This window comes from Ostrinia furnacalis, unplaced genomic scaffold, assembly GCF_004193835.3.
Source record: "Ostrinia furnacalis isolate ACB-3 unplaced genomic scaffold, ASM419383v2 OfSCF1415, whole genome shotgun sequence".
NCBI classification, from domain to species: Eukaryota; Metazoa; Arthropoda; class Insecta; order Lepidoptera; family Crambidae; genus Ostrinia; species Ostrinia furnacalis.
In genome coordinates, this window is record NW_021131654.1 from 1 (window position 1) to 18,641 (window position 18,641).

The window sequence follows — 18,641 nt, forward strand, 5'->3', positions numbered from 1 at the left end:
TCCTTTCCCGAGACTCAAACTATATATGTGCCAAATTTCATCAAAATCGGTTCAGTGGTTTAGGCGTGAAAGCGAGACAGACAGACAGACATAGTTACTTTCGCATTTATAATATTAGTATAGATTAAGTTGGTCCACACATCCCTATAAGATATAAACATTCCACAATTTCAAAACTCACACAAGTTTGCTCGTTATATAAATTTCGGTGAATTTTATAGTTGGAAATATACTCTAGAATAGAATTCCGTCTGGAGTGGTGGGGCGAGTCATAAAACACAGCGGTTTAAAGTTTGAAATATATGATGACCTGGGAAATTGGACTTTATTTTATGGACGTTAAAAACCGTGTTGTCGTGGCAGTAAGCGATAAAATACTTGAGGTGGAAGGATTTTAAGGGGTTGGCCTTAACTTACACTTTTTGACTGCAAGGTGAAATATAAATATATTATGACTTTGTGGTGTTAGCATTTTTGTAATGAATTTTGTGTGATTTTTGAGTTTTTAATTCACGTAACGCGAAACGTGAAAGCTTGATAAGTATAAAGTATATTGGAAGTAGGTCGAAAGACAGATGTAAATAAAGAAAAAAAAAATCTAAATGCCAATAAAGTTTAGTTGATGTTATCATAGGTCACTTATGAACACAATCGCCTGTATTCGTCACAAACATGAGGTCTCACAGTGTGCGTGGACGCACAGAACGACACACGAACCAATCACAGAGCACTATTCAACGCTGTGCGTTCGATTTTCTGCTTCACTTAAGCAAGTATCGTTTGTGAATACGGCCGAAACTCTCTTATTAATAAAAAGTTCCACACGCGTAGTTTAAAGTGACATTTCCATACTTACTAAACGTAACTTTTTTAAACTAGTGTTCTGACTCTATATGACTATAGAGGCATAAGTAAAAGCCTTCATCCCGTGCCATGAGCCTGAACCGTTCGGTGCAGCCAAATTGTAGCTTCTATATATCTAGTAGTAGATAGATTCTAGTAACAGCTGGATTCGACCTACTTGCAGTATTCGAACAGGGCCGGACTCAAGGTCACGTGGGGCTCAGAGGTTATTGTAAACATTTACCTATGTTGAGTGAATATTTAAGAAATAAATAATAACAAAATATGGAGATCCGGGACTAAAACATATTTCAATTAAAATATGACCTATTTTTATAACGTATCTTAAAGTGTAACATACAACTTCAATTATTATAGTGATTGAGCTTTTTGCGCTGATTCTTCTCCGCACTCGCACACTTATAATCCCGACAGTGGTAAGTTTAAGGTTATACGGAGACGTGTCAGTTAGTTTGAATCAAAAAGGTACACCATGGGCTCTATCGGTCTAACGTACAGCTTAACGTCAAATCTTTTTTTCAAACAAGCAGCTTAATTCTCTAGTCGAAAGTTAATGCGTGAAGTCGAAGTGACCTTATACCGTCCTGAATTCGGCCCTGGCTCATATCCCAGACCTAGGCTACGGAAGCGTTTTAGATGAACAGGTATTGATCTTGCGGCCGCTAATCGGGCGTGCGGCTCAGATTAGATGAACCTGTTTTGTACGGCTCAGCCGTTAAGCCGAATTGGGCAGCCATTTTGTCCAATTGGACGGCTCAGGTCCGTATTTTCGGCTGTCGCTTTTGTCTGACAGCAGAGTGAGAGAGATTTGAATATAGGCCGCTCATTGAGTGAGAGAGTGAGAGAGAGACTTGAATATAGGTCGCTCGTTCTCTCAATCATTTGATCAGTGAAACACGGAATGCTACTTAAGATATCGAGTTGACATTTGAGAGTTAATAAGATAAGTTGAGAATGGATTTTGCGATCTAATTTAGCTGGGAAAAGGGTTTTAAAAATGCGAAAATCTTTAATGATTTCGAAAATTTTAGATTTGAAAATTGATACTTTAACTAAGTAGGTACAAACAAAATTACCCGCATTTTTGTATATTTATGCGAATGAAGTAGTAAAGTAACTAGTAGAGTTCAGTTTCACTCTTTACCTACTTCTTACATAAACATAAAATACGTTTTACTGTAAAATCATGAGTTCCGTCAAAAAATCATCATTTGATCTTTGTGACAAAATATAGCCTGTCCTATCTCTATATCAAAATTCATCAAAATTGGGTCAGCGGTTTTGATGTGAAAACATAATAAACATAACTTTTGTATTTACTAGTAAATAGTTTGCGTTATAAAATTATAACGAATTCCACAAAATGTTTTAGTGAAACTTGCGGTTCATGAAACAAAACGGTCGGTTTTAAGAGTATTTCCCCGAAAATATCTTTGAATATTATTCCGTATGATTTTATTCAAAATATTTCACATTCGCACCATCAGGTATAGTTTTGGTTATCACCTAGCGTAAAGTTTTATGGCGCCTGCGTGGTGTACGCCAGCGACTATCGATACATTATGTAGAGACTCTTTTATTATTAGGTGCTTTCTATCTTTATTTATTACATAAAATATGAGTGTGGGGCTTTTAAAACGTTTCGACGAAAAGTAGCGAACTTATAAGCCTTCTCTGTAACTGATTTAAATTGCACAACGAAGAGACAATGGTGAGAACTCTGTATATTTTGCACTAAACACAAAAAACTTACGCCCGTATTCACAAACATTACTATGAGGTCTCACAGGGCGCGTGGACGCACAGGGTCACACACGAACCAATCACAGAGCTCTATTCAACGCTGTGCGTTCGATTTTCTGCTTCTCTTAAGCAAGCATTGTTTATGAATAAGGGGGTTATTTACTACTAATATTATAAAGCTAAAGAGTTTGGTTGACGCTACGACCAATAGGATGAGAGCATCAATGAAAAATGTTGCGAAAACGAGAAAAATAAATTCAAACGATTTTCAATCGTTTTACAAAATCACTTCAACGAAGTCATTTGGCACGATGCAGTACATTCCTTCATAGAAATAACGTTGCACGGCGTACTAAAACGCCATAAGCATCATGCCACATCTACTGAAAGCTTCAGCCAAACTTTAGAACACAATTATCTCCCAACTAGCAAACTTAAATGCATCTGCTCTATCGATAACCATACAATTATTGCTTGCAGCATCCCTAGCTTACAAAGGCTTAAGGTTTAAGACCTAGTTAAAATTGTTAGCAGTTATAGCGACGCCGAAGTTGCACTAACTATCTTCGTACGTGTACTGGAGTTGACAATTCCCAGTTACAATGTAAGGTCTTGGCTCAATGATTAGAGAGTAGACTCTAGAATCGAAGTTATAAGTTCGATTCTTATGGCATATTTTTTTTGTGTATTATTTTGTACCCTAGCTTAAATTAACCTTAATTTCTGAAAAATACATACGCTTGCGTCTTTCAGAGGGCATGTGATCCGATTGGGCCATAGCAGACATCTACAACGGCTTATCAAATCGTCACTAAGTTTGTGATACCTGATTGTGAATACCCTGCGATGGAAGAAGAACAAGAAGTTATATTGTAGAGTTCGTTCGTTTCAGCCAATTGACGTCCACTGCTGGACAAAGGCCTCGCTCAAGGATTTCCTCAATAACCGGTCCTGCGCTACCCGCATCCAAGAACTTCTCCTGATCTTCACCAGATTAGTTCCAAGTGGAACTTGTGGTTCCAAGTGGAAGTTGCAAAACTCAACACTCGATACTTTATTGCTTCACCACATAAGCATTTAGGTCTTACAATTCAAGCAGATCAATGTGGACCCAGTTAGGGCACAGCAACCTTTGGAAGGAGGCAGAACGATCTCAGTAGTTTATATCGATTGAATTTAACCGGTTGAGTATGGTGGAAATGTCAACTCTCACAAATAATCACGATATTTATTTACCATAGTTTTGCATAAACTAAAATGTTCGTTAAACTAAGTCATTACTACATGGAACCTAACATTTGCTGTCAGCAAGTCTGCGAGTGCATTATGGGTAAAGTGCATTGCTCTGTTCGTTCTCATGATAATGTATGAGGCTTGATTACCTAATCACTCGATAAATCTCTATGAGCTCCAAAATAATAATATTGTGCTTATTAATAGCAGAGTAAATGGCGCGCGCTCACATGCAAACCGCGCTCGGTGCGTTTCTATGAAGATGACCTACTCATTTGTATTTACTCTGTTAATAGTTACCTCAAGTTATTGTTAAATCTAGGCGTGTGTAGGTGGTAGGGCAAGCTATATTTGGGACGTGTATAAGCGCCCTGGAAAGGGCCTAAGTACTGAATAAAAGATTTGATTTGATTTGATTAGGTGTCCTAATTGGGGGCACATTTATGAGAACTTTTTTTACAATGAAGCAATAGACGAGGTGTTGAATACAGGAAAATTGGTGGTCTACATCTAAATGGTGATTAAAATCTTAGACACTATTTCCAAAATGCATAATACCTTAAGTTTTGCTTATTAATTTAAGGAAAAGTTAAGACTTATTTACATTTTTCAATTCAAACAACGTCAGTTCCTGTAAAATTTTTCAACATTTAGGCTGGGTTGCACCATCTTATTTTAACTTTAACAAACAAGTTTGGTGGTGCAACTTAGCCTAAGTAAACTACAGTAAACATTTTCAAAAAACGTTGATTTGAAACATAGTGTATTTTTTCAATTCCGTGCGATATCGTTTCGTATCCGTTAATTCGATCATGGGTCCATCAAGCGTTACCCTTGCTGACTCTCAACTGTTTTACGGCTGATCCAATTATTTTTATTATCGAGCGACTATCTCGATCGACTCCCGAATAGGGGTCTACGACGGACATGCCTCCTGGGGCACTGAGTTGATTATTAGTGAAATTCGAAAGCAGGGAATAGCTGTCTCATGGCTGGCTCGGAACAATTTTGTAGTTACAGTCGGTTAGGTTGAACATTGTTGTCTTGTTTTACATCTTGCAAAGATGTAACAAAAATAATATGTTTTATATTATAGACCTGTCCGATTTGAAAATTTCTTTCTGTGTTGGATAGTCCATATAACAAAGATGGCTTACGTTAGCGTTACGATTAGCATCACGTTACGACTAATATTATAGTACTCGTAGCAGAGCATCGAAGAAAAATCAAATTCAAACTTTTCATGCGAACGGGCACAAATACTACAATAATTATGTAGCGTCACCTACTTGCTACCAAATTCCGTAAGTTTCGATGCTTTTGTTAGTTTCATTAAAAATAGGAAAAACGATCAGAGCCACTATTTAATTCTTACTACAAGCCCTCAGACAAATAGAATTACACTTACTTGTATTTTAAGTATACTAAAACTCATCGGTTTCAGGCTCCTAACTCTGTAATAAAATGCGCATTAACTCTCTCGCTCGGAAAAATAGTGTTTGCTTTCCATCTTTTAGCGAATGACAAAATCGAAAATCGATAAATACTCAAATCAGTCCATCGGCGTTTTCAAAAGATCGTAATATCGCTTTAAGCATTTTTTCTCTAACCTTAACTGCTTGTCTCGTTGACGTCGAGATTTGGCAATAAGAGGCCTGAGATGGAAACCGGCATAGTGTTGCAACAGAATTCCTGCATTTTGCGGAAAAAGCAAATTGCATGAGGTATTTGAGCTATTTTGTGTGGAATATTGACGGTTAATGCAGTTTTATGGCATTTCTCGTCGTGCAATAAGGCTGCAGTGGACTGAGATTGCCTGAAATAATAATGATGATGATGATGAATACGAAGAACTTTATGAGATAGGTGAGCGACTTTAATTTACACTAAATAATAAGCTGTCGATTTCTTTTTTTTCGGTAAACGTGCTAATCTCAGGAACTACTGGTCCGATTTGAAAAAATCTTATTCGTGTTGGATAGCCTATTTATATGCCATCACAATGGAGTACCAACGGGATCAGAGCATCAATGAAAAATATTCACGCGTATGAAGTGCGGGCACAGCTAGTAAAAAGTACACTTATATGACAAAAAATATCCAGATTTTAAAAACGATATAGTACCTATTATATACCTGAACGTAGAAACTGTGTGTGTTGGCCCAATTGGAGTCCAATTTCCGTGTCCATCAAATGCCCCATACATACGCATTACACAATACATTGGGCACATTACCTCCGGGTTGATTATGCCCGGGCCGGGTTGACCCGGGAACAAGGGGTCCGGGAAACAGTACGACGTAGGTCTTTTCTAAATTATGTTTATTTGGCACTAGCTTTTGCCTATGTGAAAAGACTGTAACTATTGCGCGTGTTCCGCGAAAAACCGGGATAAAAGCTTTCTTATGTTTTTTCCCTGGGTCACAAACTATCTACATCTATGTTCTAAATTTCACGTTTTTAAATTTGTATAAAATAGAACTACTTCAAAATTGTACTGCCAATAGACATGTCCACAAAACATACTTGAAGCTCCGTATCCACTGCACTGCAAATTCAGCGCTAAAATGTTGATTTTTGCAAAACATTTTGTTAGCTTTAAACTAGAAATGATCTACATAATTATGAATTTAACTTTGAAAAACTTCATTATCTTGAAAATTTCAAACGTACCCTTACATGTTTTAGAACATTAAAACGTGTCAATTTAATTAATATTGAATATGGCTCAAAGGTGACTGACTGACTGACATAGTGATCTATCAACGTACAGCACAGCCCAAACCACTGGACGGATCGGGCTGAAATTTGGCATGCAGGTCGATGTTATGTCGTAGGCATTCGCTAAGAAAGGAATTTACGAACCTCCACCCCTAAGAGGGTAAAACGGGATCCACGCGTACGAAGTTGCGGGCGGCCGCTAGTTCCTAAAAATAAAAGTTAACTCCTTCACTGCTGCAGTTACAATGTTGCCCAGTTCTAGGTACTGCGACAAGAACTAACAAATAACAGCATTCACATTACCGTTCCGAAGCCCAAACCTGTCACGTTCTTTTATCTAAATCCAGGCCTCGCGAAACCATCAGCGAACGGTATCAATCATCATGGCGGTAATTTATTTAAAATGAGCCATTTATCCCGGAAAATACGAAAGTAGCAGGAGCTGGAAAACAGAATGAAAATCGCTGAACGTCGGGACCGTGTGTGCTGACTCAATTGGATTCCAATTTCAGTCCCATGCATATGTAAACAGCGCGTTGTGGGTAGAGGTCACGGTGATAGGCGGTAGCGGATGAGAGTAGATGCCAAGAAGAGAAAAGACAGTGGCCATGTAAGGAACACTCTACATTCAGGCTCAGGAGAAAGCGAACAGCATCAATCTGAAGAGTTATTGTAAAAGAATCGAGATGACACATCATGGGATGTGCAGAGCCGGAACTGTCGTTATTAACAATTCAATCCATCGCGGATAGAATAAAAGAGAATAAAAAAAAGTATGGAACATAGATTCAAACTACTAGCTTTTATATCCACAACGAGGAAGCTCTTGGTCTGCACCACACCTAATGAAAAGTGATTATTAGGCCGAAGATAGAAGCTACCTTCAACCAGAATCCTCAACCAGAGAAGACCTGGCGGAGCCTCTAACTGCTAGAACACAACAATGTTCAAAACTTCACTCGGAATCCTCAACCAGAGAAGAACTGGCGGAAACTCCAACTGCTCGCAACAATATTTTTGACATTGTTATTATGGCGACAGACTTAAGTGATGGTGGCTCATATTTTACAATGGAATTGACGAAGCCTTCTTTTTATTATAAATACGCTCTTGCAGAGCGGTCAAGGTCACGTTGAGGCGTTGTTTACATCGGTTGTAGAGGCGGATACAACTCTCCGCACGATCTGCCGCCATTTCTCTCAGTTGGCAGACTGTCTGGTGCAGTCATATAAGCCTGTGAATATAAATTTCATTGGGAAATTTAGCATCTAAAATAGCAACCTATCTAAAAAAAACGAGTTGGCAAGGTACAGATGGCAGCACTTTAATCTCACCTCTTGTCCCCACCGCTGCAACTCCTGTGTCGCGTTTTATTTATATTGTAGTCTGATGGCGACATTAGTACTGTACACGTTACACATTCAGCAAAATGCTTGATGACGTGAACATCTTGATTTCCCTGCTCCTTTACCGCTTCCGCGAACGCTTATACCGTGCAATTTCCCTACGGGGAAGGAGAGTTTTGACGGTTCATTAGAGCCGAGTTTTGTTTACGAATCGACAAAGGGTGGACGGAAATCGGGGGATTGGTGGACTTTAACGCCTCAATTGTTAGGGGTTAAGCGGCGCAAACCCGTGGTNTTCTTTCCCGGGACTCAAAATATATCTATGCCAAATTTCATCAAAATCGGTTCAGTGGCTTAGGCGTGAAAGCAAGACAGACAGACAGACAGAGTTAATTTCGCATTTATAATATTAGTACCTATAGATTAAGCTGGTCCACACATCCCTACAAGATATAAACATTCCACAATTTCAAAACTCACACAAGTTTGCTCGTTATATAAATTTCGGTGAATTTTATAGTGGAAATATACTCTAGAATAGAATTCCGCCTGGAGTGGTGGGGCGAGTCATAAAACACAGCGGTTTAAAGTTTGAAATATATCTTATGATGACTTGGGAAATTGGACTTTATTTTATGGACGTTAAAAACCGTGTTGTCGTGGCAGTAAGCGATAAAATACTTGAGGTGGAAGGATTTTACGGGGTTGGCCTTAACTTACACTTTTTGACTGCAAGGTGAAAATAAATATGTTATGATTTTGTGGTGTTAGCATTTTTGTAATGAATTTTGTGTGATTTTTGAGTTTTTAATTAAATAGGTTGAGTTTTTAATAGAAGTAGGTCGAAAGACAGATGTAAATAAAGAAAAAAAAATCTAAATGCCAATAAAGTTTAGTTGATGTTATCATAGGTCACTTATGAACACAATCGCCCGTATTCGTCACAAACATGAGGTCTCACAGTGTGCGTGGACGCACAGAACGACACACGAACCAATCACAGAGCACTATTCAACGCTGTGCGTTCGATTTTCTGCTTCACTGAAGCAAGTATTGTTTGTGAATACGGCCGAAACTCTCTTATTAATAAAAAGTTCCACACGCGTAGTTTAAAGTGACATTTCCATACTTACTAAACGTAACTTTTTTAAACTAGTGTTCAACTGACTCTATATGACTATAGAGGCAAAAGCAAAAGCCTTCATCCCGTGCCATGAGCCTGAACCGTTCGGTGCAGCCAAATTGTAGCTTCTATATATCTAGTAGTAGATAGATTCTAGTAACAGCTGGATTCGACCTACTTGCAGTATTCGAACAGGGCCGGACTCAAGGTCACGTGGGGCTCAGAGGTTATTGTAAACATTTACCTATATTGAGTGAATATTTAAGAAATAAATAATAACAAAATATGGAGATCCGGGACTAAAACATATTTCGATTAAAATATGACCTATTTTTATAACGTATCTTAAAGTGTAATATACAACTTCAATTATTATAGTATTTGAGTTTCTTGCGCTGATTCTTCTCAGCACTCGCACACTTATAGTCCCGACAGTGGTAAGTTTAAGGTTATACGGAGACGTGTAAAAGCGCCTGGGGTCCTTTGTTGATAAAAAATCTGTCAGTGAGCTTGAATCAAAAAGGTACACCATGGGCTCTATCGGTCTAACATACAGCTTAACGTCAAATCTTTTTTTCAAACAAGCAGCTTAATTCTCTAGTCGAAAGTTAATGCGTGAAGTCGAAGTGACCTTATACCGTCCTGAGTTCGGCCCTGGCTCATATCCCAGACCTAGGCTACGGAAGCGTTTTAGATGAACAGGTATTGATCTTGCGGCCGCTAATCGGGCGTGCGGCTCAGATTAGATGAACCTGTTTTGTACGGCTCAGCCGTTAAGCCGAATTGGGCAGCCATTTTGTCCAATTGGACGGCTCAGGTCCGTATTTTCGGCTGTCGCTTTTGTCTGACAGCAGAGTGAGAGAGATTTGAATATAGGTTGCTCATTGAGTGAGAGAGAGACTTGAATATAGGTCGCTCGTTCTCTCAATCATTTGATCAGTGAAACACGGAATGCTACTTAAGATATCGAGTTGACATTGAGAGTTAATAAGAGACAACTTGAGAATGGATTTTGCGATCTAATTTAGCTGGGAAAGGGGTTTTAAAGAAAATCTTTTATCATTTCGAAGAAAAATCAAGCGCTTTATGTTCTTTGTGTCAAAAATAGCTTTTTTAATTTTTTTATGCATAACAAGGCAGGTATTTGATCGCAATCGCACCTGTTGTTAAATGGGATGCAGTCTAGGATGGTACATAATCTGCCCAGTAACTGCCTATTCACATTATAGTTTTCGGGAAAGACAGCAGCAGGCAACGAATTCTAGTCCCTAGCTATAATAGTCTTTCTCTATATCAAAATTGGGTCAGGGGTTTTGATGTGAAAACATAATAAACATAACTTTTGCATTTACTAGTAAATAGTTTACGTTATAAAGTTATAACGAATTCCACAAAATGTTTTATTGAAACGTGCGGTTCATGAAACAAAACGGTCGGTTTTACGAGTATTTCCCCGAAAATATCTTTGAATATTATTCCGTATGATTTTATTCAAAATATTTCACATTCGCACCATCAGGTATAGTTTTGGTTATCACCTGGCGTAAAGTTTTATGGCGCCTGCGAGGTGTATGGCAGCGACTATCGATACATTATGTAGAGACTATCGATAAATTTGTAGACTCCATTATTAGGTGCTTTCTACCTTTACTTATATAAAATATAATAAAATATGAGTATGGGGACTTCAAAATATTTACATGAATTGCCTTCACTGTAATTGATTTACATCGCACTAGGTTGTACAACGAAGGGACAATGGTGAGAGCTCTATGTTTTGTTTCAGCCTAATGACGTCCACTGCTGGATAAGGACCGGTCCTGCGCTGCCAGCATCTCCAGGTACTTCCTGCGACCTTCACCAGATCGTCGGTCCACCTAGTGGCAGGCTCCGTCTACACTACGTCTTCCGGCCCGTTGTCGCTACTGGAGAACTTTTCTGCCCCAGCGACTATCAGCTTGATTTTAGCAATTTCATTCTATGTATTGCACTATTATAAACTAAATACTTCTAGAGAACAATAATTGCGCGATGCAGTATATTCCTATCATTGTCAACAACGTATGTACTAACGTACTATAACGCCATAGCATCGTGTCCCATCTACCAAGAGAGCTCAAGCCAAACTTTAGAACACAATTATCTCCCAACTAGCAAACTTAAATGCATCTGCTCTATCGATAACCATACAATTATTGCTTCCAGCATCCCTAGCTTACAAAGGCTTAAGACCTAGTTAAAATTGTTAGCAGTTATAGCGATGCCGAAGTTGCAGTAACTATCTTCGTACGTGTACAGGAGTTGACAATTCCCAGTTACAATGTAAGGTCTTGGCTCAATGATTAGAGAGTAGACTCTAGAATCGAAGTTATAAGTTCGATTCTTATGGCATAAAATTTTTTGTGTATTATTTTGTTTTCAATTTGGGAAGCCTGTAGGCTTTAATTAACCTTAATCCCTGAAAAATAAATATGCTTGCATCTTTGGGCAAGCTTTGATTGGGCATATCAGACATCTACAATGGCAATGATGTCATTAACTTTGTGACACCAGATTGTGACTACCCTGCGATGGATGAAGAAGAAGAAGTTATATTGTAGAGTTCGTTCGTTTCAGCCAATTGACGTCCACTGCTGGACAACGGCCTCCTCCAAGGATTTCCACAACGATTGGTCCTGCGCTACCCGCATCCAGGTACTTCCATTGACCTTCACCAGATTAGTTCCAAGTGGAACTTGTGGTTCCAAGTGGAAGTTGCCAGAAGATTAAAACTCAATACCTACCCATTACTTTATTGCTTCACCACATTAGCATTTAGGTCTTACAATTCAAGCAGATCAATGTGGACCCAGTTAGGGCACAGCAACCTTTGGAAGGAGGCAGAACGATCTCAGTAGTTTATATCGATTGAATTTAACCGGTTGAGTATGGTGGAAATGTCAACTCTCACAAATAATCACGATATTTATTTACCATACTTTTGCATAAACTAAAATGTTAGTTAAACTAAGTCATTACTACATGGAAACTAACATTTGCTGTCAGCAAGTCTGCGAGTGCATTATGGGTAAAGTGCATTGCTCTGCTCGTTCTCATGATAATGTATGAGGTTTGATTACTTAATCACTCGATAAATCTCTATGAGCCCCAAAATAATTATATTGTGCTTATTAATAGCAGAGTAAACGGCGCGCGCTCACATACAAACCGAAGATGATCTACTCATTTGTATTTACTCTGTTAATAGTTACCTCAAGTTATTGTTAAATCTAGGTGTGTCTAGGTGGTAGGGCAAGCTATATTTGGGACGTGTATAGGGTTGCCAGGTCCAAAATCACAAAAGCCGGACTTTGTGCTTCATTTGGCCGGACATTTTACCCTAAAAGCCGGACATGTGACGGGGGGGGGGGTGCAATTAGTGTCAGCTCATGAGTGAGTACTATCATCATCGGTTGCTAACCAACCAACATCCTGATGCGTGCGCTTCGTATAATTCTGTGGCTCGACTTTCGCCTGGCGCGGCAACCAAATAAAAAGCCTAACAAAAGCCGGACATGCCGGACAAGGTAATATTTGGCCGGACAAGTCCCTAAAAAGCCAAACATGTCCGGCTAAAGCCGGACGCCTGGCAACCCTAGACGTGTATAAGCGCCCTGGAAAGGGCCTAAGTACTGAATAAAAGATTTGATTAGGTGTCCTAATTGGGAGCATATTTATGAGAACTTTATTTACAATCAAGCAATAGACGAGGTGTTGAATACAGGAAAGTAGGTGATCTACATCTAAATGGTGATTAAAATCTTAGACACTATTTCCAAAATGCACAATACCTTAAGTTTTGCTTATTAATTTGAGGAAAAGTGAAGACTTATTATGCTTGGTGTTTCTTTGCGAGATCGAATCAGAAATGAGGAAATCCGTAAACGAACTAAAGTCGCTGACATCGCCCGACAGATTAGCAAGCTGAAGTGGCAATGGGCAGGGCACATAGTACGCAGAACTGACGGCCGATGGGGCAGCAAGGTTCTGGAATGGAGGCCGCGTACCGGAAAACGCAGCGTGGGACGTCCACCTACAAGGTGGACCGACGACATCGTAAAGGTAGCAGGGAAGCGCTGGATGCAGGCCGCTACCAATCGATCAACGTGGAAAGCATTAGGGGAGGCCTATGTTCAGCAGTGGACGTCCTATGGCTGAAATGATGATGATGATGAAGACTTATTTACATTTTTCAATTCAAACAACGTCAGTTCCTAAAAAATTTTTCAACATGAAGTATAAACTATAGTAAACATTTTCAAAAAACGTTGGTGTCTATTTTTTCAATTCCGTGCGATATCGTTTCGTATCCGTTAATTCGATCATGGGTCCATCAAGCGTTACCCTTGCTGACTCTCAACTGTTTTACGGCTGATCCAATTATTTTTATTATCGAGCGACTATCTCGATCGACTCCCGAATAGGGTCTACGACGGACATGCCTCCTGGGGCACTGAGTTGATTATTAGTGAAATTCGAAAGCAGGGAATAGCTGTCTCATGGCTGGCTCGGAACAATTTTGTAGTTACAGTCGGTTAGGTTGAACATTGTTGTTGTCTTGTTTTACATCCTGCAAAGGTGTAACAAAAATAATATGTTTTATTATTATAGACCTGTCCGATTTGAAAATTTCTTTCTGTGTTGGATAGTCCATATAACAAAGATGGCTTACGTTAGCGTTACGATTAGCATCACGTTACGACTAATATTATAGTACTCGTAGCAGAGCATCGAAGAAAAATCAAATTCAAATTTTTTTCATGCGAACGGGCACAACTACTACAATAATTATGTAGTGTCACCTACTTGCTACCAAATTCCGTAAGTTTCGATGCTTTTGTTAGTTTCATTAAAAATAGGAAAACTATCACAGCTACGTACTATTTAATTTATTACTACAAGCTCTCAAACAAATAGAGTTACATGTATTTTAGGAATACTAAAACTCATCTGTTTCAGGCTCCTAACTCTGTAATAAAATGCGCATTAACTCTCTCGCTCGAAAAAATAGTGTTTGCTTCCCATTTTTTAGCGAATGACAAAATCGGAAATCGATAAATACTCAAATCAGTCCATCGGCGTTTTCAAAAGATCGAAATATCGCTTGGAGCATTTTTCTTTAACCTTAACTGCTTGTCTATAAGAGGCCTGAGATGGAAACCGGCATAGTGTTGCAACAGAATTCCTGCATTTTGCGGAAAAAGCAAATTGCATGAGGTATTTGAGCTATTTTGTGTGGAATATTGACAGTTAATGCAGTTTTATGGCATTTCTCGTCGTGCAATAAGGCTGCAGTGGACTGAGATTGCCTGAAATAATAATGATGATGATGAATACGTATAATTTTATGGGATGGGTGAACGAATTTAATTTCTACTAGTCTATGAAGCTAAAGAGGTTTTTTGTTTTGTTGTTTGGTTGAAACTGCTAATCTCAGGAACTAACTACTAGTCCGATTTGAAAAAATATTTTTGTGTAGGATAGCCCCTTTATCGAGGAAGGTTATTGGCTACATACCATCATGATACAACCAACAGGAGCGGAAAAATATTCACGCGTATGAAGTTGCGAGCACAGCTAGTAAAAAGTACACTTATATGACAAAAAAATATCCAGAATTTAAAAACGATATAGTATTATATACCTGAACGTAGAAACTGTGTGTGTTGGCCCAATTGGAGTCCAATTTCCGTGTCCATCAAATGCCCCATACATACGCATTACACAATACATTGGGCACATTACCTCTGGGTTGATTATGCCCGGGCCGGGGTGACCCGGGAACAACGGGCCCGGGAAACAGGAGGACGTAGGTCTTTGCTAAATTATGTTTATTTGGCACTAGCTTTTGCCATGTGAAAAGACTGTAGCGCGCGTGTTCCACGAAATACCGGGGTAAAAACTTTCCTATGTTTATTTCCTGGGTCACAAACTATCTATGTACTAAATTTCATCTAAATCTGTTTAGTGGTTTAAGCGTGAAAAAGTAACAGCCAGAATAAGATTTGCATTTTACATTATTAGTACCTACCTACGTAGTACGGATGGGTCTACAAAATTTCAGTTAACGGGACATGTAACGTTTTTAAATTCATATAAAATAGAACTACTTCAAAATTGTACTGCCAATAGACATGTCCACAAAACATACTTGAAGCTCCGAATGCACTGCACTGCAAATTCAGCGCTAAAATGTTGATATTTGCAAAACATTTTGTTAGCTTTAAACTAGAAATGATCTACATAATTGTGAATTTAACCTTGAAAAACTTCATTATCTTGAAAATTTCAAACGTACCTACATGTTTTAGAATATAAAACATATCAGTTTAGTATTTAAAAGGTATAGAGTTAGTTTTATGAAAGTTTATCACTTTTAGATGTCCCAAATTGCCAATAAAAGTTAACCCTTTCACTGCTGCAGTTACAATGTTTCCCAGTGTTGAGTATTAAAAGAAGGAGCAGCGCAAGAGACAAGAACTAACAAATAAAGCATTCAAATTACCGTTCTGATGCCGAGCCGAAACCTGTCACGTTCTTTTATCTAAATCCAGGCCTCGCGAAACCATCAGCGAACGGTATCAATCATCATGGCGGTAATTTATTTAAAATGAGCCATTTGTTCCGGAAAATACGAAAGTAGCAGGAGCTGGAAAACAGAATGAAAATCGCTGAACGCCGGGACCGTGTGTGCTGACTCAATTGGATTCCAATTTCAGTCCCATGCATATGTAAACAGCGCGTTGTAGTTAGAGGTCATGGTGATAGGCGGTAGCGGATGAGAGTAGATGCCAAGAGGAGAAAACTCAGTGGCTAATGGAACATAGATTCAAACTACTAGCTTTTTTATCCACAACGAGGAAGCCCTTGGTCTGCACTATACCTGATGGAAAGTGATGATTAGGCCGAAGATAGAATCTAGCTTCAACTAGAATCCTCAACCAGAGAAGAACTGGCGGAGCCTATAACTGTCAGAACACAACAATGTTAAAAACTTCATCCGAAATCCTCAACTAGAGAAGAACTGGTAGAGCCTCTAACTGCTCGAACACAACAATGTTTTTAACAAAGTAAGATGGTGGCTCATATCTTACAATGGAATTGACGAAGCCTATGTACATAAATTCCATTAGGAAACTTACCAACTAAAATAGTAGCCAATAGTAGTAACCCATCATTCAAAAGAGCTCGTTTCTTTTGAATGATAGGTTGTTACTACTTACTATGGAAAGGTTCAGATGGCAGCACTTTAATCCCATCTCTTGTTCCCACCGCTGTAACTCCTGTGTCGCGTTTTATTTATATTGTAGTTTGATGGCAACAGTTAGTACTGCACACGTTACATATTCAGCAGAATGCTTGATGACGTAAACATCTTGATTTCCCCGCTCCGTTGCCGCTTCCGCGCCCGCTTTCACCTTACAATTTCCCTACGGGGAAGGAGAGTTTTGACGGTTCATTAGAGCCGAGTTTTGTTTACGAATCGACAAAGGGTGGACGGAAATCGGGGGATTGGTGGACTTTAACGCCTCAATTGTTAGGGGTTAAGCGGGGCAAACCCGNCAAACCCGTGGTTTACCTGAGTATAGGTTAAATTATCCCGGAGATCAGCAGTTTGGGGACAAAAATCCAGACGAAAGTTGGTAAAAAATATTTCGTCGATGATGGTGGAAAAGACCACATTTTTTTAGAACAACTCTTAATCCAGACACATAGATTTCACAGCAACACATCCTGGCAAATTAAAAAAAAAGTAAATAGTTTCTGAAACACAACAAGAATCCATTACTCATTTTCACAAGTCTTATCTCAAGATTAAAGCTATCAAATCACGAGCAGAAAAACATTCTCGAAAACTTTGCACTTCAAAAGAGACGCTTTTTAATTAATTTATTCAAGAACTACTCGCAAAACTTTCAAAAGTAGAGGATCATCCGAGCATAGACAAATTATATCAATAGACAGAGCAGCTACAATGTTTCACAGATTTGAAGGATTGTGAAACGCCATCGACACATTAAATTGTGGATTGTACCAAGTTTTGTTCTCGTCCCTTGTCTCTGTCACGACGCGTACCCCTTAAAAACTGTCTTATTGCCCATCTTCAACTAGCCCCATTATCACAAATATGCCACATAGCTATGTTAATATTTTTTGCGACAATAGTAAAGTTTCTTGCGCTGCTTCTTCTCAGGACTGATAATTATTGTCTCAAATCAGTTGCGACGTTTTTTTTGCGTCAATTTTAGGCTGAGTTTCACCACCTACAACTGTAACTAGACCGGTGTTTTTTGATAAGTTATGATCAGGTCGAAGGTTTGTTATAGTTATAATTATCTTTGTTTGTCACCTGTCATCCTCTTTGCAATGGCGGGAAGTCGAACCTTAACTTCGAACTATGTTCTTCTGGTTAATTTCGTTGCGGGTCCAATGACAGTTTAACTTTCCCCAAACAAACTTGACCTTCACTGGTTGGGTTTCTATTGGCGGTCAAGCTGTAGATCCCGGCTACACAGGAGTTGCAGAGGTGGGAACGAGAGGTGGGAATAGTCCCGAAGGCGTCTATTGTTCTAAGTTGTCTACAGCCTGAAGGTGCCAGTGACGGGATCTTCAAGTTGTATAGAGTAAACATCTGGCTTATTTCGCTGCACACAACTTGAGGGTAATAGCAAGTTATCCCGGCGGTGAACTCAATTGGTGCATTGTCTGACTAAAGTGTTATGTTTGTATCAGACTGTATATTTTTGTCGCAAAATAGCATCTATTGCAAGCAATGTTTAGATTGACGTGCTGTCGTCTGTTAATAGACTTTCTCCAACAAGTGAGGAGTGTTGATCAAATCCTCCATTAGACTCTGGTGAATGAGAGAGGGTTGTGCTTTTGTAGTGGACACCAAAATCTAAATGAGCTGATAATGATGATAAGTTATATCAAGTTAGTAACATTTGTCAAGAACGAATTGAAACAAAGATTGATCTGTTATACTGTAAAGAAACAACAGTTACGACACAAAATACGCGTAGGTAGGGCTTTTTTCCTCGGAAATCCAGTTTGCAGTTGCGGGCTGATACAGTAACGCAGAATTCCGCAAAACTGGACTGTCACTTGTGAACACTCATGTCAAATCTCAAAAAATGTTTGAAATTCGAATGACGATTTTTTGCGGGACACTGCAAACGTGTTCGTGTGAACGTTAATATTAAAACACCTATAGAACTACTAAACGGGATCCATAAAAAAACAGTTCCTGCAAAAAACGGGAGGTCTTCATGGAAACAAGCCCTTTGTAGGGATATAAAGGCAATATTGCTTTTACCTAAAGTATGTTGCCATTAAGCGAGGGGTTTTAAGTTACATTACTGAGGCCAAAACAGATGATTTTAATAAAATTGATTCTGGACATAATTCCTCGTTAATATACATTGATTAAGAGATACTAGATCTGTTACATAAAAAAAATAGAAAAAAAAAACTAAAACAACATGTAGTCTTCTTTTAAGAAGACCTTGTTTTTTTATATTGCAAAATACTAAGGGTTACATTGCAATAAAACGATTATAAGCGCCTTTAT